The 27,939-nt window shown below is 43.3% G+C and overlaps 7 non-coding genes across 7 annotated transcripts; all 7 read right to left on the reverse strand.

The window, feature by feature from the left end:
- Positions 1-1,397: 1,397 nt before the first annotated feature.
- On the reverse strand, positions 1,398-1,471 carry TRNAI-AAU (transfer RNA isoleucine (anticodon AAU)). The gene has a single exon. It is a non-coding gene; the product is annotated as a tRNA-Ile (tRNA).
- Positions 1,472-5,055: 3,584 nt separating this feature from the next.
- TRNAI-AAU (transfer RNA isoleucine (anticodon AAU)) lies at positions 5,056-5,129 on the reverse strand. Its single transcript has one exon. It is a non-coding gene; the product is annotated as a tRNA-Ile (tRNA).
- Positions 5,130-12,389: 7,260 nt separating this feature from the next.
- TRNAI-AAU (transfer RNA isoleucine (anticodon AAU)) lies at positions 12,390-12,463 on the reverse strand. The gene has a single exon. It is a non-coding gene; the product is annotated as a tRNA-Ile (tRNA).
- A 3,584-nt stretch (positions 12,464-16,047) lies between these two features.
- Positions 16,048-16,121, reverse strand: TRNAI-AAU (transfer RNA isoleucine (anticodon AAU)). The gene has a single exon. It is a non-coding gene; the product is annotated as a tRNA-Ile (tRNA).
- A 3,592-nt stretch (positions 16,122-19,713) lies between these two features.
- TRNAI-AAU (transfer RNA isoleucine (anticodon AAU)) lies at positions 19,714-19,787 on the reverse strand. Its single transcript has one exon. It is a non-coding gene; the product is annotated as a tRNA-Ile (tRNA).
- A 3,594-nt stretch (positions 19,788-23,381) lies between these two features.
- Positions 23,382-23,455, reverse strand: TRNAI-AAU (transfer RNA isoleucine (anticodon AAU)). Its single transcript has one exon. It is a non-coding gene; the product is annotated as a tRNA-Ile (tRNA).
- A 3,584-nt stretch (positions 23,456-27,039) lies between these two features.
- TRNAI-AAU (transfer RNA isoleucine (anticodon AAU)) lies at positions 27,040-27,113 on the reverse strand. Its single transcript has one exon. It is a non-coding gene; the product is annotated as a tRNA-Ile (tRNA).
- Between the last annotated feature and the right edge of the window lie 826 nt (positions 27,114-27,939).

Genomic DNA, 27,939 nt, shown 5'->3' on the forward strand with positions numbered 1-27,939 from the left:
CCTAGCCTTACCTTTGCTGCAAAGGTTAAGTCTATTTTTGATAGATCTTAGGAAATAATTCTTCCTTCTTTCATTCCCTCTCCTTCCTCTCCGGAGGAACATTTTCTGAATACACTTGATGTTTAAAGAGCTCTTTTCATTCATGTCACCAGGCCTCTGCAGTTCAGGAAAACCGACTCCTTGTTTGTGACTTTTGGACAGCCTGGAAAAGACAAGAAGGTGACTTTTATGACTCTGAGTAGGTGGATTAAGTTGTCAATTTTTCTGGCTTTGCAAGGCTTTTTAGAATATCTTCCAGTTCAGGGATGGTCTACGAGAGGAATGGCCACCTCCTGGGTTGAATTCCAGTGAGTAACAATCTAGGAAATTCCTAGGGTGGCTACTTGGTCCTCAGAGCATACATTTGTCAAGCATTATGGCTTAATAATGTTTCTGTTTTGCATTTGAGTACCAATGTTTTGAACTCTGCATTACCCTTAGTCCATCTTGTCTTTGTCACAAACATTACATCCTGCCCACCTTCCCATCAGTCCTTTGGCAAGGGCTTGGTACCCAGGTTGGGTGCATGGGGCTAGCATTTAAGGATCCTCCTGTTCTTTATTCCTGTTGGAAGGTGACATCACCTTACTTTGTAATGACTGTCACAAGGACGCAATGGACTAAGGCTAATGAAGATTACCAATAAGTAACCAACGCATCACCACTCTTTCTGAATGTGCGTGGCTCTTTCCGCAGGACTTGTTCTTTGTATAATTCCTGGATTTTCAGAAGCCCTTTGATGGTAGCACCCCCACACTGAAAATTGTTTCAGCACCACTGTACAAGGGTCAGTTGTCATGCTCATCTGCGGCGTAAATTTGCATTGAAGTAGTCTAACTCCCCAGGCCTTGTCTTTTGCTCAATTTGCCTTTGTGAGTTTTCTCTCAATCACTGTCGACTTCCTTTGATCTTTCTTTCTTCTTTCACTTCACCTTCGCCTTCAGTGTATCTTTCGGCCCTCTTGAGAGACACACCCCCTTGTAGCCACTTCTATACTTCTGTCACATAATTATTTTCCTATCCTTTCCCCTGTAACGTTGGTGATCCTAGCTATAGCATCACTATCCAGAATCTGTTCACCTGAGTTATGTTCCTCTTATCCCCACGCATCTAATAATCAGCTCTTGGTCTCCCTCCACCTCTCACGAGACATAGTCTGAGGCAGTGTCTCCATCTTGGAGAGACAATCCCTTGCACTTGTGTTGTTCTACTGGCGCTGCCGGCTTGAGCTTTGGTCAGCAGTGGCAAAAGAAGGACTAATGGAAAGTGAACGTATACTGGAGCAACAGAGTGTATGGATTTATAAGAGCTTGATTAAATGATAAAAAAATAGTTTAGTTGAGAGAAAAAATGCAACTTAGCCCGTACGGGGATCGAACCCGTGACCTTGGCGTTATTAGCACCACGCTCTAACCAACTGAGCTAACCGGCCATGAGTACTATCAATATCCTTTTTCCATGAAATGCAGATAGATAGAAGAGTTGGTCTTACTATCGCAATTCCTTCATACTTTTCTCCTTCCGCCCCCTGTCTGGATTACAATAACAAGAGCTGTGGAGTGCTGCACGCCAGCCTCAGTGCCTCTTCTTTTACTCAATCTCACTGTGTGCTGTGATATCTTTGTAACATCGCTTGTTGCCGAAAAAAAGGAAAGGATGGATAGTATTTTTATTCTTTTACAACAAAACCCAAAATGCATCGGCTTGCTTGCTCATTAAGTTTACAAGGCCAGCTGCTTTTGAGATATTATAATTATAGTGGTTATTCGGCGTTGGAGGTAAGAGAGTTTTTTTTAGGTCTGGCCGTTCCTTCTGCTTCAAATTACTTGAGCTCTTGTCAACAAAGTAACAACAAAACAAAGCCAACGGTTCGTTGCTCAAGCCTTCCCTACTGCGCCTTCCCATGTCTCTCCTGCCGACCACAGTGCAGGAAATCTGAGTTTGCATTTGCGCGAAGAGACGTACAACACAAGAAGGCGCGCTTTCGTGCGCCAGGCACCACCCGGCCTGTGCATTCCTCACTGTCGTGAGATCAGTTTACTCAGCAGAGCATGACGCTGCAATTGGTTAGTAGGGCAGGCCTGACCAGAATAGTATATTAGGGGTCATTTATTTGATTGCATTTTTAAAACAGTAACAGAACTTAACTGCAATGTTTAAATAGGTCTAGACATATTTAAACAGTGTCAATTTAATAGAAGAATTGTGGACAATTCAGAGGGGAGGCACCAATGTTTATTTTTCCCATTGGGTGGATGCGGCATTAAAGAGTTTGAAGACCACTGGTCTAAGTGGACACTAATATACCTGGATGCTCCTGAATCCTCGCAACAGATGCCAGCAAACCTGGCTGGAGAGCTACTGTGTTGGACTGATCCTGTCGATTCAAGTGGTCTTTCCTAGAGAGTCGGAGGTCATGGAAATAGATGGAGTTGTTGGTAATCTTCAGGGCTTTGAAGTTTTCCCATCATCATCTGTCTCAAAAAAATGTGCTAGTAAAGACAGAGAATAAGGTAGCTGTCTTTTACATTAACCAACAGTGAAGCATGCATTCAAAATCCCTCAATGCAATAGCAGAACAATTGGGTTATTGGGCAGAGATCAACCTGTTGCACACGTCGGCAGTACACATCAAGGGCACCGACAATGTGATGGCAGACAGCTGGAGGTTTCCAAATTTGCTGGAGTTGACGTTATCCAGGTCGTTGTTTTGAGAGATATGCCGAGAGTTTGTGAAACCCTTTCTGGATCTCTTTTCAAACAAGGACAATGCTCATCTTTGTCGATTCTGATCCAGGCTTCCGGAACAAGGAGCCTAGGTAGTGGACGTATTGGTGATAAAGTGGCTGAGAAGTCTCCTTTATACATTCCCCCACTTTTTATTGATCCAGATGGTTCTCTTCAAGTCTCAGCAGGGGGGAGGGAATTTTATTCTTGTGGGCCCTTATTGGCCAGAGATGTCATGGTTTCCTCTTCTGAACCCCTGGCTCTTCTACCTCCTTGAGTACTGCTCAAGTCTGTCTCTCTCAGAACGTCGTCCCTGACCTTCTTGCTCCAACTCACTCTATAGCTTTGGAGGTTGAGAAGTCTGGACTGCTAGCAAAGGGTATTTCCTCTTCCTTAGTGGAGTTAATTCAGCACTCCAGCAGGCCTTCTACTTCGAAGTCTTACTCAAAGAACTGGAAGTCTTTTGAGACGTGATGTTCTGCTCATGATCTTTTGGCACCTACCTGTAGTTTGTCTGCTATTTTGCATTTTCTTCTGAATGGGTTTCACTTGAATCTCTTTCCACTCTGAAAGCTCATTGCTTTGCGATAAAGGTTTTTAGGGACTTTTCTGTACCTTCGAAGATGTTACAATCTTTGGTGTCTAGACTGTTCTGATCTTTTGTCAATTGTAAGACCAGTTGAAAAATCCCTTTTCTCCAACTCAGAATCTTCCTACTCTTTTATAGGCTTTGCAATTTTATCTCTTTGAGGATCTGGATACTGTAGACATAAAGATTGTTTCCTATAAAGTTATTTTCCTATCACCTTGCTGAGAACAATTGGGGAGCTGGGAGCCTTAAAATGCTGTCCTCTCTTTATTTGATACTTTGGAAGATGGGGTAACTTTAAGGCCTAGCCTTACCTTTGCTGCAAAGGTTAAGTCTATTTTTGATAGATCTTAGGAAATAATTTTTCCTTCTTTCATTCCCTCTCCTTCCTCTCCGGAGGAACATTTTCTGAATACACTTGATGTTTAAAGAGCTCTTTTCATTTATGTCACCAGGCCTCTGCAGTTCAGGAAAACCGACTCCTTGTTTGTGACTTTTGGACAGCCTGGAAAAGACAAGAAGGTGACTTTTATGACTCTGAGTAGGTGGATTAAGTTGTCAATTTTTCTGGCTTTGCAAGGCTTTTTAGAATATCTTCCAGTTCAAGGATGGTCTACGAGAGGAATGGCCACCTCCTGGGTTGAATTCCAGTGAGTAACAATCTAGGAAATTCCTAGGGTGGCTACTTGGTCCTCAGAGCATACATTTGTCAAGCATTATGGCTTAATAATTTTTCTGTTTTGCATTTGAGTACCAATGTTTTGAACTCTGCATTACCCTTAGTCCATCTTGTCTTTGTCACAAACATTACATCCTGCCCACCTTCCCATCAGTCCTTTGGCAAGGGCTTGGCACCCAGGTTGGGTGCATGGGGCTAGCATTTAAGGATCCTCCTGTTCTTTCTTCCTGTTGGAAGGTGACATCACCCTACTTTGTAATGACTGTCACAAGGACGCAATGGACTAAGGCTAATGAAGATTACCAATAAGTAACCAACGTATCACCACTCTTTCTGAATGTGCGTGGCTCATTCCGCAGGACTTGTTCTTTGTATAATTCCTGGATTTTCAGAAGCCCTTTGATGGCAGCACCCCCACACTGAAAATTGTTTCAGCACCACTGTACAAGGGTCAGTTGTCATGCTCATCTGCGGCGTAAATTTGCATTGAAGTAGTCTAACTCCCCAGGCCTTGTCTTTTGCTCAATTTGCCTTTGTGAGTTTTCTCTCCATCACTGTCGACTTCCTTTGATCTTTCTTTCTTCTTTCACTTCACCTTCGCCTTCAGTGTATCTTTCGGCCCTCTTAAGAGACACACCCCCTAGTAGCCACTTCTATACTTCTGTCACCTAATTATTTTCCTATCCTTTGCCCTGTAACGTTGCTGATCCTAGCTATAGCATCACTATCCAGAATCTGTTCACCTGAGTTATGTTCCTCTTATCCCCATGCATCTAATAATCAGCTCTTGGTCTCCCTCCACCTCTCACGAGACATAGTCTGAGGCAGTGTCTCCATCTTGGAGAGACAATCCCTTGCACTTGTGTTGTTCTACTGGCGCTGCCGGCTTGAGCTTTGGTCAGCAGTGGCAAAAGAAGGACTAATGGAAAGTGAACGTATACTGGAGCAACAGAGTGTATGGATTTATACGAGCTTGATTAAATGAGAAAAAAAGAGTTTAGTTAAGAGAAAAAATGCAACCTGGCCCGTACGGGGATCGAACCCGCAACCTTGGTGTTATTAGCACCACGCTCTAACCAACTGAGCTAACCAGCCATGAGTACTAAAGATATCCTTTTTCCATGTAATGCAGATAGATAGAAGAGTTGGTCTCACTATCGCAATTCCTTCATACTTTTCTCCTTCCGCCCCCTGTCTGGATTACAATAACAAGAGCTGTGGAGTGCTGGACGCCAGCCTCAGTGCCTCTTCTTTCACTCAATCTAACTGTGTGCTGTGATATCTTTGTAACATCGCTTGTTGCCGGAAAAAAAGGAAAGGATGGATAGTATTTTTATTCTTTTACAACAAAACCCAAAATGCATCGGCTTGCTTGGTCATTAAGTTTACAAGGCCGGCTGCTTTTGAGATATTATAATTATAGTGGTTATTCGGCGTTGGAGGTAAGAGAGTTTTTTTTAGGTCTGGCCGTTCCTTCTGCTTCAAATTACTTGAGCTCATGTCAACAAAGTAACAACAAAACATAGCCAACGGTTCGTTCCTCAAGCCTTCCCTACTGCGCCTTCCCATGTCTCTCCTGCCGACCACATTGCAGGAAATCTGAGTTTGCATTTGCGCGAAGAGACGTACAACACAAGAAGGCGCGCTTTTGTGTGCCGGGCACCACCCGGCCTGTGCATTCCTCACTGTCGTGAGATCAGTTTACTCAGCAGAGCATGACGCTGCAATTGGTTAGTAGGGCAGGCCTGACCAGAATAGTATATTTGGGGTCATGTATTTGATTGCATTTTTAAAACAGTAACAGAACTTAACTGCAATGTTTAAATAAGTCTAGACATATTTAAACAGTGTCAATTTAATAGAAGAATTGTAGACAATTCAGAGGGGAGGCACCAATGTTTTTTTTTCCCATTGGGTGGATGCGGCATTAAAGAGTTTGAAGACCACTTGTCTAAGTGGACACTAATACACCTGGATGCTCCTGAATTCTTCGCAACAGATGCCAGCAAACCTGGCTGGAGAGCTACTGTGTTGGACTGATCCTGTCGATTCAAGTGGTCTTTCCTAGAGAGTCGGAGGTCATGGAAATAGATGGAGTTGATGGTAATCTTCAGGGCTTTGAAGTTTTCCCATCATCATCTGTCTCAAAAAAATGTGCTAGTAATGACAGAGAATAAGGTAGCTGTCTTTTACATTAACCAACAGTGAAGCATGCATTCAAAATCCCTCAATGCAATAGCAGAACAATTGGGTTATTGGGCAGAGATCAACCTGTTGCATACGTCGGCAGTACACATCAAGGGCACCGACAATGTGATGGCAGACAGCTGGAGGTTTCCAAATTTGCTGGAGTTGACATTATCCAGGTCGTTGTTTTGAGAGATATGCCGAGAGTTTGTGAAACCCTTTCTGAATCTCTTTTCAAACAAGGACAATGCTCATCTTTGTCGATTCTGATCCAGGCTTCCGGAACAAGGAGCCTAGGTAGTGGACGTATTGGTGATAAAGTGGCTGAGAAGTCTCCTTTATACATTCCCCCACTTTTTATTGATCCAAATGGTTCTCTTCAAGTCTCAGCAGGGGGGAGGGAACTTTATTCCTGTGGGCCCTTATTGGCCAGAGATGTCATGGTTTCCTCTTCTGAACCCCTGGCTCTTGTACCTCCTTGGGTACTGCTCAAGTGTATCTCTCTCAGAACGTCGTCCCTGACCTACTTGCTCCAACTCACTCTATCACTTTGGAGGTTGAGAAGTCTGGACTGCTAGCAAAGGGTCTTTCCTCTTCCTTAGTGGAGTTAATTCAGCACTCCAGCAGGCCTTCTACTTCAAAGTCTTACTCAAAGAACTGGAAGTCTTTTGAGACGTGATGTTCTGCTCATGGTCTTTTGGCACCTACCTGTAGTTTGTCTGCTATTTTGCATTTTCTTCTGAATGGGTTTCACTTGAATCTCTTTCCACTCTGAAAGCTCATTGCTTTGCGATAAAGGTTTTTAGGGACTTTTCTGTACCTTCGTCGATGTTACAGTCTTTGGTGTCTAGACTGTTCTGATCTTTTGCAATTGTAAGACCAGTTGAAAAATCCCTTTTCTCCAACTCAGAATCTTCCTACTCTTTTATAGGCTTTGCAATTTTATCTCTTTGAGGATCTGGATACTGTAGACATAAAGATTGTTTCCTATAAAGTTATTTTCCTATTTCCTATCATCTTGCTGAGAACAATTGGGGAGCTGGGAGCCTTAAAATGCTGTCCTCTCTTCACTTGATACTTTAGAAGATGGGGTAACTTTAAGGCCTAGCCTTACCTTTGCTGCAAAGGTTAAGTCTATTTTTGATAGATCTTAGGAAATCATTCTTCCTTCTTTCATTCCCTCTCCTTCCTCTCCGGAGGAACATTTTCTGAATACACTTGATGTTTAAAGAGCTCTTTTCATTCATGTCACCAGGCCTCTGCAGTTCAGGAAAACCGACTCCTTGTTTGTGACTTTTGGACAGCCTGGAAAAGACAAGAAGGTGACTTTTATGACTCTGAGTAGGTGGATTAAGTTGTCAATTTTTCTGGCTTTGCAAGGTTTTTTAGAATATCTTCCAGTTCAGGGATGGTCTACGGGAGGAATTGCCACCTCCTGGGTTGAATTCCAGTGAGTAACAATCTAGGAAATTCCTAGGGTGGCTACTTGGTCCTCAGAGCATACATTTGTCAAGCATTATGGCTTAATAATGTTTCTGTTTTGCATTTGAGTACCAATGTTTTGAACTCTGCATTACCCTTAGTCCATCTTGTCTTTGTCACAAACATTACATCCTGCCCACCTTCCCATCAGTCCTTTGGCAAGGGCTTGGTACCCAGGTTGGGTGCATGGGGCTAGCATTTAAGGATCCTCCTGTTCTTTATTCCTGTTGGAAGGTGACATCACCTTACTTTGTAATGACTGTCACAAGGACGCAATAGACTAAGGCTAATGAAGATTACCAATAAGTAACCAACGCATCACCACTCTTTCTGAATGTGCGTGGCTCATTCCGCAGGACTTGTTCTTTGTATAATTCCTGGATTTTCAGAAGCCCTTTGATGGTAGCACCCCCACACTGAAAATTGTTTCAGCACCACTGTACAAGGGTCAGTTGTCATGCTCATCTGCGGCGTAAATTTGCATTGAAGTAGTCTAACTCCCCAGGCCTTGTCTTTTGCTCAATTTGCCTTTGTGAGTTTTCTCTCAATCACTGTCGACTTCCTTTGATCTTTCTTTCTTCTTTCACTTCACCTTCGCCTTCAGTGTATCTTTCGGCCCTCTTGAGAGACACACCCCCTTGTAGCCACTTCTATACTTCTGTCACCTAATTATTTTCCTATCCTTTCCCCTGTAACGTTGGTGATCCTAGCTATAGCATCACTATCCAGAATCTGTTCACCTGAGTTATGTTCCTCTTATCCCCACGCATCTAATAATCAGCTCTTGGTCTCCCTCCACCTCTCACGAGACATAGTCTGAGGCAGTGTCTCCATCTTGGAGAGACAATCCCTTGCACTTGTGTTGTTCTACTGGCGCTGCCGGCTTGAGCTTTGGTCAGCAGTGGCAAAAGAAGGACTAATGGAAAGTGAACGTATACTGGAGCAACAGAGTGTATGGATTTATAAGAGCTTGATTAAATGATAAAAAAAGAGTTTAGTTGAGAGAAAAAATGCAACCTAGCACGTACAGGGATCGAACCCGTGACCTTGGCGTTATTAGCACCACGCTCTAACCAACTGAGCTAACCGGCCATGAGTACTATCAATATCCTTTTTCCATGAAATGCAGATAGATAGAAGAGTTGGTCTTACTATCGCAATTCCTTCATACTTTTCTCCTTCCGCCCCCTGTCTGGATTACAATAACAAGAGCTGTGGAGTGCTGCACGCCAGCCTCAGTGCCTCTTCTTTCACTCAATCTCACTGTGTGCTGTGATATCTTTGTAACATCGCTTGTTGCCGGAAAAAAAGGAAAGGATGGATAGTATTTTTATTCTTTTACAACAAAACCCAAAATGCATCGGCTTGCTTGCTCATTAAGTTTACAAGGCCAGCTGCTTTTGAGATATTATAATTATAGTGGTTATTCGGCGTTGGAGGTAAGAGAGTTTTTTTTAGGTCTGGCCGTTCCTTCTGCTTCCAATTACTTTAGCTCTTGTCAACAAAGTAACAACAAAACATAGCCAACGGTTCGTTGCTCAAGCCTTCCCTACTGCGCCTTCCCATGTCTCTCCTGCCGACCACAGTGTAGGAAATCTGAGTTTGCATTTGCGCGAAGAGACGGACAACACAAGAAGGCGCGCTTTCGTGCGCCGGGCACCACCCGGCCTGTGCATTCCTCACTGTCGTGAGATCAGTTTACTCAGCAGAGCATGACGCTGCAATTGGTTAGTAGGGCAGGCCTGACCAGAATAGTATATTAGGGGTCATTTATTTGATTGCATTTTTAAAACAGTAACAGAACTTAACTGCAATGTTTAAATAGGTCTAGACATATTTAAACAGTGTCAATTTAATAGAAGAATTGTGGACAATTCAGAGGGGAGGCACCAATGTTTTTTTTTCCCATTGGGTGGATGCGGCATTAAAGAGTTTGAAGACCACTTGTCTAAGTGGACACTAATACACCTGGATGCTCCTGAATTCTTCGCAACAGATGCCAGCAAACCTGGCTGGAGAGCTACTGTGTTGGACTGATCCTGTCGATTCAAGTGGTCTTTCCTAGAGAGTCGGAGGTCATGGAAATAGATGGAGTTGATGGTAATCTTCAGGGCTTTGAAGTTTTCCCATCATCATCTGTCTCAAAAAAATGTGCTAGTAATGACAGAGAATAAGGTAGCTGTCTTTTACATTAACCAACAGTGAAGCATGCATTCAAAATCCCTCAATGCAATAGCAGAACAATTGGGTTATTGGGCAGAGATCAACCTGTTGCACATGTCGCCAGTACACATCAAGGGCACCGACAATGTGATGGCAGACAGCTTGAGGGTTCCAAATTTGCTGGAGTTGACATTATCCAGGTCGTTGTTTTGAGAGATATGCCGAGAGTTTGTGAAACCCTTTCTGGATCTCTTTTCAAACAAGGACAATGCTCATCTTTGTCGATTCTGATCCAGGCTTCCGGAACAAGGAGCCTAGGTAGTGGACGTATTGGTGATAAAGTGGCTGAGAAGTCTCCTTTATACATTCCCCCACTTTTTATTGATCCAGATGGTTCTCTTCAAGTCTCAGCAGGGGGGAGGGAACTTTATTCTTGTGGGCCCTTATTGGCCAGAGATGTCATGGTTTCCTCTTCTGAACCCCTGGCTCTTCTACCTCCTTGGGTACTGCTCAAGTGTATCTCTGTCAGAACGTCGTCCCTGACCTACTTGCTCCAACTCACTCTATCGCTTTGGAGGTTGAGAAGTCTGGACTGCTAGCAAAGGGTCTTTCCTCTTCCTTAGTGGAGTTAATTCAGCACTCCAGCAGGCCTTCTACTTCGAAGTCTTACTCAAAGAACTGGAAGTCTTTTGAGACGTGATGTTCTGCTCATGATCTTTTGGCACCTACCTGTAGTTTGTCTGCTATTTTGCATTTTCTTCTGAATGGGTTTCACTTGAATCTCTTTCCACTCTGAAAGCTCATTGCTTTGCGATAAAGGTTTTTAGGGACTTTTCTGTACCTTCGTCGATGTTACAGTCTTTGGTGTCTAGACTGTTCTGATCTTTTGTCAATTGTAAGACCAGATAAAAAAATCCCTTTTCTCCAACTCAGAATCTTCCTACTCTTTTATAGGCTTTGCAATTTTATCTCTTTGAGGATCTGGATACTGTAGACATAAAGATTGTTTCCTATAAAGTTATTTTCCTATTTCCTATCATCTTGCTGAGAACAATTGGGGAGCTGGGAGCCTTAAAATGCTGTCCTCTCTTCACTTGATACTTTAGAAGATGGGGTAACTTTAAGGCCTAGCCTTACCTTTGCTGCAAAGGTTAAGTCTATTTTTGATAGATCTTAGGAAATAATTCTTCCTTCTTTCATTCCCTCTCCTTCCTCTCCGGAGGAACATTTTCTGAATACACTTGATGTTTAAAGAGCTCTTTTCATTCATGTCACCAGGCCTCTGCAGTTCAGGAAAACCGACTCCTTGTTTGTGACTTTTGGACAGCCTGGAAAAGACAAGAAGGTGACTTTTATGACTCTGAGTAGGTGGATTAAGTTGTCAATTTTTCTGGCTTTGCAAGGCTTTTTAGAATATCTTCCAGTTCAGGGATGGTCTACGAGAGGAATGGCCACCTCCTGGGTTGAATTCCAGTGAGTAACAATCTAGGAAATTCCTAGGGTGGCTACTTGGTCCTCAGAGCATACATTTGTCAAGCATTATGGCTTAATAATGTTTCTGTTTTGCATTTGAGTACCAATGTTTTGAACTCTGCATTACCCTTAGTCCATCTTGTCTTTGTCACAAACATTACATCCTGCCCACCTTCCCATCAGTCCTTTGGCAAGGGCTTGGTACCCAGGTTGGGTGCATGGGGCTAGCATTTAAGGATCCTCCTGTTCTTTATTCCTGTTGGAAGGTGACATCACCTTACTTTGTAATGACTGTCACAAGGACGCAATGGACTAAGGCTAATGAAGATTACCAATAAGTAACCAACGCATCACCACTCTTTCTGAATGTGCGTGGCTCCTTCCGCAGGACTTGTTCTTTGTATAATTCCTGGATTTTCAGAAGCCCTTTGATGGTAGCACCCCCACACTGAAAATTGTTTCAGCACCACTGTACAAGGGTCAGTTGTCATGCTCATCTGCGGCGTAAATTTGCATTGAAGTAGTCTAACTCCCCAGGCCTTGTCTTTTGCTCAATTTGCCTTTGTGAGTTTTCTCTCAATCACTGTCGACTTCCTTTGATCTTTCTTTCTTCTTTCACTTCACCTTCGCCTTCAGTGTATCTTTCGGCCCTCTTGAGAGACACACCCCCTTGTAGCCACTTCTATACTTCTGTCACATAATTATTTTCCTATCCTTTCCCCTGTAACGTTGGTGATCCTAGCTATAGCATCACTATCCAGAATCTGTTCACCTGAGTTATGTTCCTCTTATCCCCACGCATCTAATAATCAGCTCTTGGTCTCCCTCCACCTCTCACGAGACATAGTCTGAGGCAGTGTCTCCATCTTGGAGAGACAATCCCTTGCACTTGTGTTGTTCTACTGGCGCTGCCGGCTTGAGCTTTGGTCAGCAGTGGCAAAAGAAGGACTAATGGAAAGTGAACGTATACTGGAGCAACAGAGTGTATGGATTTATAAGAGCTTGATTAAATGATAAAAAAATAGTTTAGTTGAGAGAAAAAATGCAACTTAGCCCGTACGGGGATCGAACCCGTGACCTTGGCGTTATTAGCACCACGCTCTAACCAACTGAGCTAACCGGCCATGAGTACTATCGATATCCTTTTTCCATGAAATGCAGATAGATAGAAGAGTTGGTCTTACTATCGCAATTCCTTCATACTTTTCTCCTTCCGCCCCCTGTCTGGATTACAATAACAAGAGCTGTGGAGTGCTGCACGCCAGCCTCAGTGCCTCTTCTTTTACTCAATCTCACTGTGTGCTGTGATATCTTTGTAACATCGCTTGTTGCCGAAAAAAAGGAAAGGATGGATAGTATTTTTATTCTTTTACAACAAAACCCAAAATGCATCGGCTTGCTTGCTCATTAAGTTTACAAGGCCAGCTGCTTTTGAGATATTATAATTATAGTGGTTATTCGGCGTTGGAGGTAAGAGAGTTTTTTTTAGGTCTGGCCGTTCCTTCTGCTTCAAATTACTTGAGCTCTTGTCAACAAAGTAACAACAAAACAAAGCCAATGGTTCGTTGCTCAAGCCTTCCCTACTGCGCCTTCCCATGTCTCTCCTGCCGACCACAGTGCAGGAAATCTGAGTTTGCATTTGCGCGAAGAGACGTACAACACAAGAAGGCGCGCTTTCGTGCGCCAGGCACCACCCGGCCTGTGCATTCCTCACTGTCGTGAGATCAGTTTACTCAGCAGAGCATGACGCTGCAATTGGTTAGTAGGGCAGGCCTGACCAGAATAGTATATTAGGGGTCATTTATTTGATTGCATTTTTAAAACAGTAACAGAACTTAACTGCAATGTTTAAATAGGTCTAGACATATTTAAACAGTGTCAATTTAATAGAAGAATTGTGGACAATTCAGAGGGGAGGCACCAATGTTTATTTTTCCCATTGGGTGGATGCGGCATTAAAGAGTTTGAAGACCACTGGTCTAAGTGGACACTAATATACCTGGATGCTCCTGAATCCTCGCAAAGGATGCCAGCAAACCTGGCTGGAGAGCTACTGTGTTGGACTGATCCTGTCGATTCAAGTGGTCTTTCCTAGAGAGTCGGAGGTCATGGAAATAGATGGAGTTGTTGGTAATCTTCAGGGCTTTGAAGTTTTCCCATCATCATCTGTCTCAAAAAAATGTGCTAGTAAAGACAGAGAATAAGGTAGCTGTCTTTTACATTAACCAACAGTGAAGCATGCATTCAAAATCCCTCAATGCAATAGCAGAACAATTGGGTTATTGGGCAGAGATCAACCTGTTGCACACGTCGGCAGTACACATCAAGGGCACCGACAATGTGATGGCAGACAGCTGGAGGTTTCCAAATTTGCTGGAGTTGACGTTATCCAGGTCGTTGTTTTGAGAGATATGCCGAGAGTTTGTGAAACCCTTTCTGGATCTCTTTTCAAACAAGGACAATGCTCATCTTTGTCGATTCTGATCCAGGCTTCCGGAACAAGGAGCCTAGGTAGTGGACGTATTGGTGATAAAGTGGCTGAGAAGTCTCCTTTATACATTCCCCCACTTTTTATTGATCCAGATGGTTCTCTTCAAGTCTCAGCAGGGGGGAGGGAATTTTATTCTTGTGGGCCCTTATTGGCCAGAGATGTCATGGTTTCCTCTTCTGAACCCCTGGCTCTTCTACCTCCTTGGGTACTGCTCGAGGGTGTCTCTCTCAGAACGTCGTCCCTGACCTTCTTGCTCCAACTCACTCTATAGCTTTGGAGGTTGAGAAGTCTGGACTGCTAGCAAAGGGTATTTCCTCTTCCTTAGTGGAGTTAATTCAGCACTCCAGCAGGCCTTCTACTTCGAAGTCTTACTCAAAGAACTGGAAGTCTTTTGAGACGTGATGTTCTGCTCATGATCTTTTGGCACCTACCTGTAGTTTGTCTGCTATTTTGCATTTTCTTCTGAATGGGTTTCACTTGAATCTCTTTCCACTCTGAAAGCTCATTGCTTTGCGATAAAGGTTTTTAGGGACTTTTCTGTACCTTCGAAGATGTTACAATCTTTGGTGTCTAGACTGTTCTGATCTTTTGTCAATTGTAAGACCAGTTGAAAAATCCCTTTTCTCCAACTCAGAATCTTCCTACTCTTTTATAGGCTTTGCAATTTTATCTCTTTGAGGATCTGGATACTGTAGACATAAAGATTGTTTCCTATAAAGTTATTTTCCTATCACCTTGCTGAGAACAATTGGGGAGCTGGGAGCCTTAAAATGCTGTCCTCTCTTTATTTGATACTTTGGAAGATGGGGTAACTTTAAGGCCTAGCCTTACCTTTGCTGCAAAGGTTAAGTCTATTTTTGATAGATCTTAGGAAATAATTTTTCCTTCTTTCATTCCCTCTCCTTCCTCTCCGGAGGAACATTTTCTGAATACACTTGATGTTTAAAGAGCTCTTTTCATTTATGTCACCAGGCCTCTGCAGTTCAGGAAAACCGACTCCTTGTTTGTGACTTTTGGACAGCCTGGAAAAGACAAGAAGGTGACTTTTATGACTCTGAGTAGGTGGATTAAGTTGTCAATTTTTCTGGCTTTGCAAGGCTTTTTAGAATATCTTCCAGTTCAAGGATGGTCTACGAGAGGAATGGCCACCTCCTGGGTTGAATTCCAGTGAGTAACAATCTAGGAAATTCCTAGGGTGGCTACTTGGTCCTCAGAGCATACATTTGTCAAGCATTATGGCTTAATAATTTTTCTGTTTTGCATTTGAGTACCAATGTTTTGAACTCTGCATTACCCTTAGTCCATCTTGTCTTTGTCACAAACATTACATCCTGCCCACCTTCCCATCAGTCCTTTGGCAAGGGCTTGGCACCCAGGTTGGGTGCATGGGGCTAGCATTTAAGGATCCTCCTGTTCTTTCTTCCTGTTGGAAGGTGACATCACCCTACTTTGTAATGACTGTCACAAGGACGCAATGGACTAAGGCTAATGAAGATTACCAATAAGTAACCAACGTATCACCACTCTTTCTGAATGTGCGTGGCTCATTCCGCAGGACTTGTTCTTTGTATAATTCCTGGATTTTCAGAAGCCCTTTGATGGCAGCACCCCCACACTGAAAATTGTTTCAGCACCACTGTACAAGGGTCAGTTGTCATGCTCATCTGCGGCGTAAATTTGGATTGAAGTAGTCTAACTCCCCAGGCCTTGTCTTTTGCTCAATTTGCCTTTGTGAGTTTTCTCTCCATCACTGTCGACTTCCTTTGATCTTTCTTTCTTCTTTCACTTCACCTTCGCCTTCAGTGTATCTTTCGGCCCTCTTAAGAGACACACCCCCTAGTAGCCACTTCTATACTTCTGTCACCTAATTATTTTCCTATCCTTTGCCCTGTAACGTTGCTGATCCTAGCTATAGCATCACTATCCAGAATCTGTTCACCTGAGTTATGTTCCTCTTATCCCCATGCATCTAATAATCAGCTCTTGGTCTCCCTCCACCTCTCACGAGACATAGTCTGAGGCAGTGTCTCCATCTTGGAGAGACAATCCCTTGCACTTGTGTTGTTCTACTGGCGCTGCCGGCTTGAGCTTTGGTCAGCAGTGGCAAAAGAAGGACTAATGGAAAGTGAACGTATACTGGAGCAACAGAGTGTATGGATTTATACGAGCTTGATTAATAGAGAAAAAAAGAGTTTAGTTAAGAGAAAAAATGCAACCTGGCCCGTACGGGGATCGAACCCGCAACCTTGGTGTTATTAGCACAACGCTCTAACCAACTGAGCTAACCAGCCATGAGTACTAAAGATATCCTTTTTCCATGTAATGCAGATAGATAGAAGAGGTGGTCTCACTATCGCAATTCCTTCATACTTTTCTCCTTCCGCCCCCTGTCTGGATTACAATAACAAGAGCTGTGGAGTGCTGGACGCCAGCCTCAGTGTCTCTTCTTTCACTCAATCTAACTGTGTGCTGTGATATCTTTGTAACATCGCTTGTTGCCGGAAAAAAAGGAAAGGATGGATAGTATTTTTATTCTTTTACAACAAAACCCCAAATGCATCGGCTTGCTTGGTCATTAAGTTTACAAGGCCGGCTGCTTTTGAGATATTATAATTATAGTGGTTATTCGGGGTTGGAGGTAAGAGAGTTTTTTTTAGGTCTGGCCGTTCCTTCTGCTTCAAATTACTTGAGCTCATGTCAACAAAGTAACAACAAAACATAGCCAACGGTTCGTTCCTCAAGCCTTCCCTACTGCGCCTTCCCATGTCTCTCCTGCGGACCACATTGCAGGAAATCTGAGTTTGCATTTGCGCGAAGAGACGTACAACACAAGAAGGCGCGCTTTTGTGTGCCGGGCACCACCCGGCCTGTGCATTCCTCACTGTCGTGAGATCAGTTTACTCAGCAGAGCATGACGCTGCAATTGGTTAGTAGGGCAGGCCTGACCAGAATAGTATATTTGGGGTCATGTATTTGATTGCATTTTTAAAACAGTAACAGAACTTAACTGCAATGTTTAAATAGGTCTAGACATATTTAAACAGTGTCAATTTAATAGAAGAATTGTAGACAATTCAGAGGGGAGGCACCAATGTTTTTTTTTCCCATTGGGTGGATGCTGCATTAAAGAGTTTGATGACCACTTGTCTAAGTGGACACTAATACACCTGGATGCTCCTGAATTCTTCGCAACAGATGCCAGCAAACCTGGCTGGAGAGCTACTGTGTTGGACTGATCCTGTCGATTCAAGTGGTCTTTCCTAGAGAGTCGGAGGTCATGGAAATAGATGGAGTTGATGGTAATCTTCAGGGCTTTGAAGTTTTCCCATCATCATCTGTCTCAAAAAAATGTGCTAGTAATGACAGAGAATAAGGTAGCTGTCTTTTACATTAACCAACAGTGAAGCATGCATTCAAAATCCCTCAATGCAATAGCAGAACAATTGGGTTATTGGGCAGAGATCAACCTGTTGCACACGTCGGCAGTACACATCAAGGGCACCGACAATGTGATGGCAGACAGCTGGAGGTTTCCAAATTTGCTGGAGTTGACATTATCCAGGTCGTTGTTTTGAGAGATATGCCGAGAGTTTGTGAAACCCTTTCTGGATCTCTTTTCAAACAAGGACAATGCTCATCTTTGTCGATTCTGATCCAGGCTTCCGGAACAAGGAGCCTAGGTAGTGGACATATTGGTGATAAAGTGGCTGAGAAGTCTCCTTTATACATTCCCCCACTTTTTATTGATCCAAATGGTTCTCTTCAAGTCTCAGCAGGGGGGAGGGAACTTTATTCTTGTTGGCCCTTATTGGCCAGAGATGTCATGGTTTCCTCTTCTGAACCCCTGGCTCTTGTACCTCCTTGGGTACTGCTCAAGTGTATCTCTGTCAGAACGTCGTCCCTGACCTACTTGCTCCAACTCACTCTATCACTTTGGAGGTTGAGAAGTCTGAACTGCTAGCAAAGGGTCTTTCCTCTTCCTTAGTGGAGTTAATTCAGCACTCCAGCAGGCCTTCTACTTCAAAGTCTTACTCAATGAACTGGAAGTCTTTTGAGACGTGATGTTCTGCTCATGGTCTTTTGGCACCTACCTGTAGTTTGTCTGCTATTTTGCATTTTCTTCTGAATGGGTTTCACTTGAATCTCTTTCCACTCTGAAAGCTCATTGCTTTGCGATAAAGGTTTTTAGGGACTTTTCTGTACCTTCGTCGATGTTACAGTCTTTGGTGTCTAGACTGTTCTGATCTTTTGCAATTGTAAGACCAGTTGAAAAATCCCTTTTCTCCAACTCAGAATCTTCCTACTCTTTTATAGGCTTTGCAATTTTATCTCTTTGAGGATCTGGATACTGTAGACATAAAGATTGTTTCCTATAAAGTTATTTTCCTATTTCCTATCATCTTGCTGAGAACAATTGGGGAGCTGGGAGCCTTAAAATGCTGTCCTCTCTTCACTTGATACTTTAGAAGATGGGGTAACTTTAAGGCCTAGCCTTACCTTTGCTGCAAAGGTTAAGTCTATTTTTGATAGATCTTAGGAAATCATTCTTCCTTCTTTCATTCCCTCTCCTTCCTCTCCGGAGGAACATTTTCTGAATACACTTGATGTTTAAAGAGCTCTTTTCATTCATGTCACCAGGCCTCTGCAGTTCAGGAAAACCGACTCCTTGTTTGTGACTTTTGGACAGCCTGGAAAAGACAAGAAGGTGACTTTTATGACTCTGAGTAGGTGGATTAAGTTGTCAATTTTTCTGGCTTTGCAAGGCTTTTTAGAATATCTTCCAGTTCAGGGATGGTCTACGGGAGGAATGGCCACCTCCTGGGTTGAATTCCAGTGAGTAACAATCTAGGAAATTCCTAGGGTGGCTACTTGGTCCTCAGAGCATACATTTGTCAAGCATTATGGCTTAATAATGTTTCTGTTTTGCATTTGAGTACCAATGTTTTGAACTCTGCATTACCCTTAGTCCATCTTGTCTTTGTCACAAACATTACATCCTGCCCACCTTCCCATCAGTCCTTTGGCAAGGGCTTGGCACCCAGGTTGGGTGCATGGGGCTAGCATTTAAGGATCCTCCTGTTCTTTCTTCCTGTTGGAAGGTGACATCACCTTACTTTGTAATGACTGTCACAAGGACGCAATAGACTAAGGCTAATGAAGATTACCAATAAGTAACCAACGCATCACCACTCTTTCTGAATGTGCGTGGCTCATTCCGCAGGACTTGTTCTTTGTATAATTCCTGGATTTTCAGAAGCCCTTTGATGGTAGCACCCCCACACTGAAAATTGTTTCAGCACCACTGTACAAGGGTCAGTTGTCATGCTCATCTGCGGCGTAAATTTGCATTGAAGTAGTCTAACTCCCCAGGCCTTGTCTTTTGCTCAATTTGCCTTTGTGAGTTTTCTCTCAATCACTGTCGACTTCCTTTGATCTTTCTTTCTTCTTTCACTTCACCTTCGCCTTCAGTGTATCTTTCGGCCCTCTTGAGAGACACACCCCCTTGTAGCCACTTCTATACTTCTGACACCTAATTATTTTCCTATCCTTTCCCCTGTAACGTTGGTGATCCTAGCTATAGCATCACTATCCAGAATCTGTTCACCTGAGTTATGTTCCTCTTATCCCCACGCATCTAATAATCAGCTCTTGGTCTCCCTCCACCTCTCACGAGACATAGTCTGAGGCAGTGTCTCCATCTTGGAGAGACAATCCCTTGCACTTGTGTTGTTCTACTGGCGCTGCCGGCTTGAGCTTTGGTCAGCAGTGGCAAAAGAAGGACTAATGGAAAGTGAACGTATACTGGAGCAACAGAGTGTATGGATTTATAAGAGCTTGATTAAATGATAAAAAAAGAGTTTAGTTGAGAGAAAAAATGCAACCTAGCCCGTACAGGGATCGAACCCGTGACCTTGGCGTTATTAGCACCACGCTCTAACCAACTGAGCTAACCGGCCATGAGTACTATCGATATCCTTTTTCCATGAAATGCAGATAGATAGAAGAGTTGGTCTTACTATCGCAATTCCTTCATACTTTTCTCCTTCCGCCCCCTGTCTGGATTACAATAACAAGAGCTGTGGAGTGCTGCACTCCAGCCTCAGTGCCTCTTCTTTCACTCAATCTCACTGTGTGCTGTGATATCTTTGTAACATCGCTTGTTGCCGGAAAAAAAGGAAAGGATGGATAGTATTTTTATTCTTTTACAACAAAACCCAAAATGCATCGGCTTGCTTGCTCATTAAGTTTACAAGGCCAGCTGCTTTTGAGATATTATAATTATAGTGGTTATTCGGCGTTGGAGGTAAGAGAGTTTTTTTTAGGTCTGGCCGTTCCTTCTGCTTCCAATTACTTTAGCTCTTGTCAACAAAGTAACAACAAAACATAGCCAACGGTTCGTTGCTCAAGCCTTCCCTACTGCGCCTTCCCATGTCTCTCCTGCCGACCACAGTGTAGGAAATCTGAGTTTGCATTTGCGCGAAGAGACGGACAACACAAGAAGGCGCGCTTTCGTGCGCCGGGCACCACCCGGCCTGTGCATTCCTCACTGTCGTGAGATCAGTTTACTCAGCAGAGCATGACGCTGCAATTGGTTAGTAGGGCAGGCCTGACCAGAATAGTATATTAGGGGTCATTTATTTGATTGCATTTTTAAAACAGTAACAGAACTTAACTGCAATGTTTAAATAGGTCTAGACATATTTAAACAGTGTCAATTTAATAGAAGAATTGTGGACAATTCAGAGGGGAGGCACCAATGTTTTTTTTTCCCATTGGGTGGATGCGGCATTAAAGAGTTTGAAGACCACTTGTCTAAGTGGACACTAATACACCTGGATGCTCCTGAATTCTTCGCAACAGATGCCAGCAAACCTGGCTGGAGAGCTACTGTGTTGGACTGATCCTGTCGATTCAAGTGGTCTTTCCTAGAGAGTCGGAGGTCATGGAAATAGATGGAGTTGATGGTAATCTTCAGGGCTTTGAAGTTTTCCCATCATCATCTGTCTCAAAAAAATGTGCTAGTAATGACAGAGAATAAGGTAGCTGTCTTTTACATTAACCAACAGTGAAGCATGCATTCAAAATCCCTCAATGCAATAGCAGAACAATTGGGTTATTGGGCAGAGATCAACCTGTTGCACATGTCGCCAGTACACATCAAGGGCACCGACAATGTGATGGCAGACAGCTTGAGGGTTCCAAATTTGCTGGAGTTGACATTATCCAGGTCGTTGTTTTGAGAGATATGCCGAGAGTTTGTGAAACCCTTTCTGGATCTCTTTTCAAACAAGGACAATGCTCATCTTTGTCGATTCTGATCCAGGCTTCCGGAACAAGGAGCCTAGGTAGTGGACGTATTGGTGATAAAGTGGCTGAGAAGTCTCCTTTATACATTCCCCCACTTTTTATTGATCCAGATGGTTCTCTTCAAGTCTCAGCAGGGGGGAGGGAACTTTATTCTTGTGGGCCCTTATTGGCCAGAGATGTCATGGTTTCCTCTTCTGAACCCCTGGCTCTTCTACCTCCTTGGGTACTGCTCAAGTGTATCTCTGTCAGAACGTCGTCCCTGACCTACTTGCTCCAACTCACTCTATCGCTTTGGAGGTTGAGAAGTCTGGACTGCTAGCAAAGGGTCTTTCCTCTTCCTTAGTGGAGTTAATTCAGCACTCCAGCAGGCCTTCTACTTCGAAGTCTTACTCAAAGAACTGGAAGTCTTTTGAGACGTGATGTTCTGCTCATGATCTTTTGGCACCTACCTGTAGTTTGTCTGCTATTTTGCATTTTCTTCTGAATGGGTTTCACTTGAATCTCTTTCCACTCTGAAAGCTCATTGCTTTGCGATAAAGGTTTTTAGGGACTTTTCTGTACCTTCGTCGATGTTACAGTCTTTGGTGTCTAGACTGTTCTGATCTTTTGTCAATTGTAAGACCAGATAAAAAAATCCCTTTTCTCCAACTCAGAATCTTCCTACTCTTTTATAGGCTTTGCAATTTTATCTCTTTGAGGATCTGGATACTGTAGACATAAAGATTGTTTCCTATAAAGTTATTTTCCTATTTCCTATCATCTTGCTGAGAACAATTGGGGAGCTGGGAGCCTTAAAATGCTGTCCTCTCTTCACTTGATACTTTAGAAGATGGGGTAACTTTAAGGCCTAGCCTTACCTTTGCTGCAAAGGTTAAGTCTATTTTTGATAGATCTTAGGAAATAATTCTTCCTTCTTTCATTCCCTCTCCTTCCTCTCCGGAGGAACATTTTCTGAATACACTTGATGTTTAAAGAGCTCTTTTCATTCATGTCACCAGGCCTCTGCAGTTCAGGAAAACCGACTCCTTGTTTGTGACTTTTGGACAGCCTGGAAAAGACAAGAAGGTGACTTTTATGACTCTGAGTAGGTGGATTAAGTTGTCAATTTTTCTGGCTTTGCAAGGCTTTTTAGAATATCTTCCAGTTCAGGGATGGTCTACGAGAGGAATGGCCACCTCCTGGGTTGAATTCCAGTGAGTAACAATCTAGGAAATTCCTAGGGTGGCTACTTGGTCCTCAGAGCATACATTTGTCAAGCATTATGGCTTAATAATGTTTCTGTTTTGCATTTGAGTACCAATGTTTTGAACTCTGCATTACCCTTAGTCCATCTTGTCTTTGTCACAAACATTACATCCTGCCCACCTTCCCATCAGTCCTTTGGCAAGGGCTTGGTACCCAGGTTGGGTGCATGGGGCTAGCATTTAAGGATCCTCCTGTTCTTTATTCCTGTTGGAAGGTGACATCACCTTACTTTGTAATGACTGTCACAAGGACGCAATGGACTAAGGCTAATGAAGATTACCAATAAGTAACCAACGCATCACCACTCTTTCTGAATGTGCGTGGCTCCTTCCGCAGGACTTGTTCTTTGTATAATTCCTGGATTTTCAGAAGCCCTTTGATGGTAGCACCCCCACACTGAAAATTGTTTCAGCACCACTGTACAAGGGTCAGTTGTCATGCTCATCTGCGGCGTAAATTTGCATTGAAGTAGTCTAACTCCCCAGGCCTTGTCTTTTGCTCAATTTGCCTTTGTGAGTTTTCTCTCAATCACTGTCGACTTCCTTTGATCTTTCTTTCTTCTTTCACTTCACCTTCGCCTTCAGTGTATCTTTCGGCCCTCTTGAGAGACACACCCCCTTGTAGCCACTTCTATACTTCTGTCACATAATTATTTTCCTATCCTTTCCCCTGTAACGTTGGTGATCCTAGCTATAGCATCACTATCCAGAATCTGTTCACCTGAGTTATGTTCCTCTTATCCCCACGCATCTAATAATCAGCTCTTGGTCTCCCTCCACCTCTCACGAGACATAGTCTGAGGCAGTGTCTCCATCTTGGAGAGACAATCCCTTGCACTTGTGTTGTTCTACTGGCGCTGCCGGCTTGAGCTTTGGTCAGCAGTGGCAAAAGAAGGACTAATGGAAAGTGAACGTATACTGGAGCAACAGAGTGTATGGATTTATAAGAGCTTGATTAAATGATAAAAAAATAGTTTAGTTGAGAGAAAAAATGCAACTTAGCCCGTACGGGGATCGAACCCGTGACCTTGGCGTTATTAGCACCACGCTCTAACCAACTGAGCTAACCGGCCATGAGTACTATCGATATCCTTTTTCCATGAAATGCAGATAGATAGAAGAGTTGGTCTTACTATCGCAATTCCTTCATACTTTTCTCCTTCCGCCCCCTGTCTGGATTACAATAACAAGAGCTGTGGAGTGCTGCACGCCAGCCTCAGTGCCTCTTCTTTTACTCAATCTCACTGTGTGCTGTGATATCTTTGTAACATCGCTTGTTGCCGAAAAAAAGGAAAGGATGGATAGTATTTTTATTCTTTTACAACAAAACCCAAAATGCATCGGCTTGCTTGCTCATTAAGTTTACAAGGCCAGCTGCTTTTGAGATATTATAATTATAGTGGTTATTCGGCGTTGGAGGTAAGAGAGTTTTTTTTAGGTCTGGCCGTTCCTTCTGCTTCAAATTACTTGAGCTCTTGTCAACAAAGTAACAACAAAACAAAGCCAATGGTTCGTTGCTCAAGCCTTCCCTACTGCGCCTTCCCATGTCTCTCCTGCCGACCACAGTGCAGGAAATCTGAGTTTGCATTTGCGCGAAGAGACGTACAACACAAGAAGGCGCGCTTTCGTGCGCCAGGCACCACCCGGCCTGTGCATTCCTCACTGTCGTGAGATCAGTTTACTCAGCAGAGCATGATGCTGCAATTGGTTAGTAGGGCAGGCCTGACCAGAATAGTATATTAGGGGTCATTTATTTGATTGCATTTTTAAAACAGTAACAGAACTTAACTGCAATGTTTAAATAGGTCTAGACATATTTAAACAGTGTCAATTTAATAGAAGAATTGTGGACAATTCAGAGGGGAGGCACCAATGTTTATTTTTCCCATTGGGTGGATGCGGCATTAAAGAGTTTGAAGACCACTGGTCTAAGTGGACACTAATATACCTGGATGCTCCTGAATCCTCGCAAAGGATGCCAGCAAACCTGGCTGGAGAGCTACTGTGTTGGACTGATCCTGTCGATTCAAGTGGTCTTTCCTAGAGAGTCGGAGGTCATGGAAATAGATGGAGTTGTTGGTAATCTTCAGGGCTTTGAAGTTTTCCCATCATCATCTGTCTCAAAAAAATGTGCTAGTAAAGACAGAGAATAAGGTAGCTGTCTTTTACATTAACCAACAGTGAAGCATGCATTCAAAATCCCTCAATGCAATAGCAGAACAATTGGGTTATTGGGCAGAGATCAACCTGTTGCACACGTCGGCAGTACACATCAAGGGCACCGACAATGTGATGGCAGACAGCTGGAGGTTTCCAAATTTGCTGGAGTTGACGTTATCCAGGTCGTTGTTTTGAGAGATATGCCGAGAGTTTGTGAAACCCTTTCTGGATCTCTTTTCAAACAAGGACAATGCTCATCTTTGTCGATTCTGATCCAGGCTTCCGGAACAAGGAGCCTAGGTAGTGGACGTATTGGTGATAAAGTGGCTGAGAAGTCTCCTTTATACATTCCCCCACTTTTTATTGATCCAGATGGTTCTCTTCAAGTCTCAGCAGGGGGGAGGGAATTTTATTCTTGTGGGCCCTTATTGGCCAGAGATGTCATGGTTTCCTCTTCTGAACCCCTGGCTCTTCTACCTCCTTGGGTACTGCTCGAGGGTGTCTCTCTCAGAACGTCGTCCCTGACCTTCTTGCTCCAACTCACTCTATAGCTTTGGAGGTTGAGAAGTCTGGACTGCTAGCAAAGGGTATTTCCTCTTCCTTAGTGGAGTTAATTCAGCACTCCAGCAGGCCTTCTACTTCGAAGTCTTACTCAAAGAACTGGAAGTCTTTTGAGACGTGATGTTCTGCTCATGATCTTTTGGCACCTACCTGTAGTTTGTCTGCTATTTTGCATTTTCTTCTGAATGGGTTTCACTTGAATCTCTTTCCACTCTGAAAGCTCATTGCTTTGCGATAAAGGTTTTTAGGGACTTTTCTGTACCTTCGAAGATGTTACAATCTTTGGTGTCTAGACTGTTCTGATCTTTTGTCAATTGTAAGACCAGTTGAAAAATCCCTTTTCTCCAACTCAGAATCTTCCTACTCTTTTATAGGCTTTGCAATTTTATCTCTTTGAGGATCTGGATACTGTAGACATAAAGATTGTTTCCTATAAAGTTATTTTCCTATCACCTTGCTGAGAACAATTGGGGAGCTGGGAGCCTTAAAATGCTGTCCTCTCTTTATTTGATACTTTGGAAGATGGGGTAACTTTAAGGCCTAGCCTTACCTTTGCTGCAAAGGTTAAGTCTATTTTTGATAGATCTTAGGAAATAATTTTTCCTTCTTTCATTCCCTCTCCTTCCTCTCCGGAGGAACATTTTCTGAATACACTTGATGTTTAAAGAGCTCTTTTCATTTATGTCACCAGGCCTCTGCAGTTCAGGAAAACCGACTCCTTGTTTGTGACTTTTGGACAGCCTGGAAAAGACAAGAAGGTGACTTTTATGACTCTGAGTAGGTGGATTAAGTTGTCAATTTTTCTGGCTTTGCAAGGCTTTTTAGAATATCTTCCAGTTCAAGGATGGTCTACGAGAGGAATGGCCACCTCCTGGGTTGAATTCCAGTGAGTAACAATCTAGGAAATTCCTAGGGTGGCTACTTGGTCCTCAGAGCATACATTTGTCAAGCATTATGGCTTAATAATTTTTCTGTTTTGCATTTGAGTACCAATGTTTTGAACTCTGCATTACCCTTAGTCCATCTTGTCTTTGTCACAAACATTACATCCTGCCCACCTTCCCATCAGTCCTTTGGCAAGGGCTTGGCACCCAGGTTGGGTGCATGGGGCTAGCATTTAAGGATCCTCCTGTTCTTTCTTCCTGTTGGAAGGTGACATCACCCTACTTTGTAATGACTGTCACAAGGACGCAATGGACTAAGGCTAATGAAGATTACCAATAAGTAACCAACGTATCACCACTCTTTCTGAATGTGCGTGGCTCATTCCGCAGGACTTGTTCTTTGTATAATTCCTGGATTTTCAGAAGCCCTTTGATGGCAGCACCCCCACACTGAAAATTGTTTCAGCACCACTGTACAAGGGTCAGTTGTCATGCTCATCTGCGGCGTAAATTTGGATTGAAGTAGTCTAACTCCCCAGGCCTTGTCTTTTGCTCAATTTGCCTTTGTGAGTTTTCTCTCCATCACTGTCGACTTCCTTTGATCTTTCTTTCTTCTTTCACTTCACCTTCGCCTTCAGTGTATCTTTCGGCCCTCTTAAGAGACACACCCCCTAGTAGCCACTTCTATACTTCTGTCACCTAATTATTTTCCTATCCTTTGCCCTGTAACGTTGCTGATCCTAGCTATAGCATCACTATCCAGAATCTGTTCACCTGAGTTATGTTCCTCTTATCCCCATGCATCTAATAATCAGCTCTTGGTCTCCCTCCACCTCTCACGAGACATAGTCTGAGGCAGTGTCTCCATCTTGGAGAGACAATCCCTTGCACTTGTGTTGTTCTACTGGCGCTGCCGGCTTGAGCTTTGGTCAGCAGTGGCAAAAGAAGGACTAATGGAAAGTGAACGTATACTGGAGCAACAGAGTGTATGGATTTATACGAGCTTGATTAATAGAGAAAAAAAGAGTTTAGTTAAGAGAAAAAATGCAACCTGGCCCGTACGGGGATCGAACCCGCAACCTTGGTGTTATTAGCACAACGCTCTAACCAACTGAGCTAACCAGCCATGAGTACTAAAGATATCCTTTTTCCATGTAATGCAGATAGATAGAAGAGGTGGTCTCACTATCGCAATTCCTTCATACTTTTCTCCTTCCGCCCCCTGTCTGGATTACAATAACAAGAGCTGTGGAGTGCTGGACGCCAGCCTCAGTGTCTCTTCTTTCACTCAATCTAACTGTGTGCTGTGATATCTTTGTAACATCGCTTGTTGCCGGAAAAAAAGGAAAGGATGGATAGTATTTTTATTCTTTTACAACAAAACCCCAAATGCATCGGCTTGCTTGGTCATTAAGTTTACAAGGCCGGCTGCTTTTGAGATATTATAATTATAGTGGTTATTCGGGGTTGGAGGTAAGAGAGTTTTTTTTAGGTCTGGCCGTTCCTTCTGCTTCAAATTACTTGAGCTCATGTCAACAAAGTAACAACAAAACATAGCCAACGGTTCGTTCCTCAAGCCTTCCCTACTGCGCCTTCCCATGTCTCTCCTGCGGACCACATTGCAGGAAATCTGAGTTTGCATTTGCGCGAAGAGACGTACAACACAAGAAGGCGCGCTTTTGTGTGCCGGGCACCACCCGGCCTGTGCATTCCTCACTGTCGTGAGATCAGTTTACTCAGCAGAGCATGACGCTGCAATTGGTTAGTAGGGCAGGCCTGACCAGAATAGTATATTTGGGGTCATGTATTTGATTGCATTTTTAAAACAGTAACAGAACTTAACTGCAATGTTTAAATAGGTCTAGACATATTTAAACAGTGTCAATTTAATAGAAGAATTGTAGACAATTCAGAGGGGAGGCACCAATGTTTTTTTTTCCCATTGGGTGGAT

Source organism: Pleurodeles waltl, chromosome 12 (genome assembly GCF_031143425.1).
Source record: "Pleurodeles waltl isolate 20211129_DDA chromosome 12, aPleWal1.hap1.20221129, whole genome shotgun sequence".
Taxonomy (NCBI): domain Eukaryota; kingdom Metazoa; phylum Chordata; class Amphibia; order Caudata; family Salamandridae; genus Pleurodeles; species Pleurodeles waltl.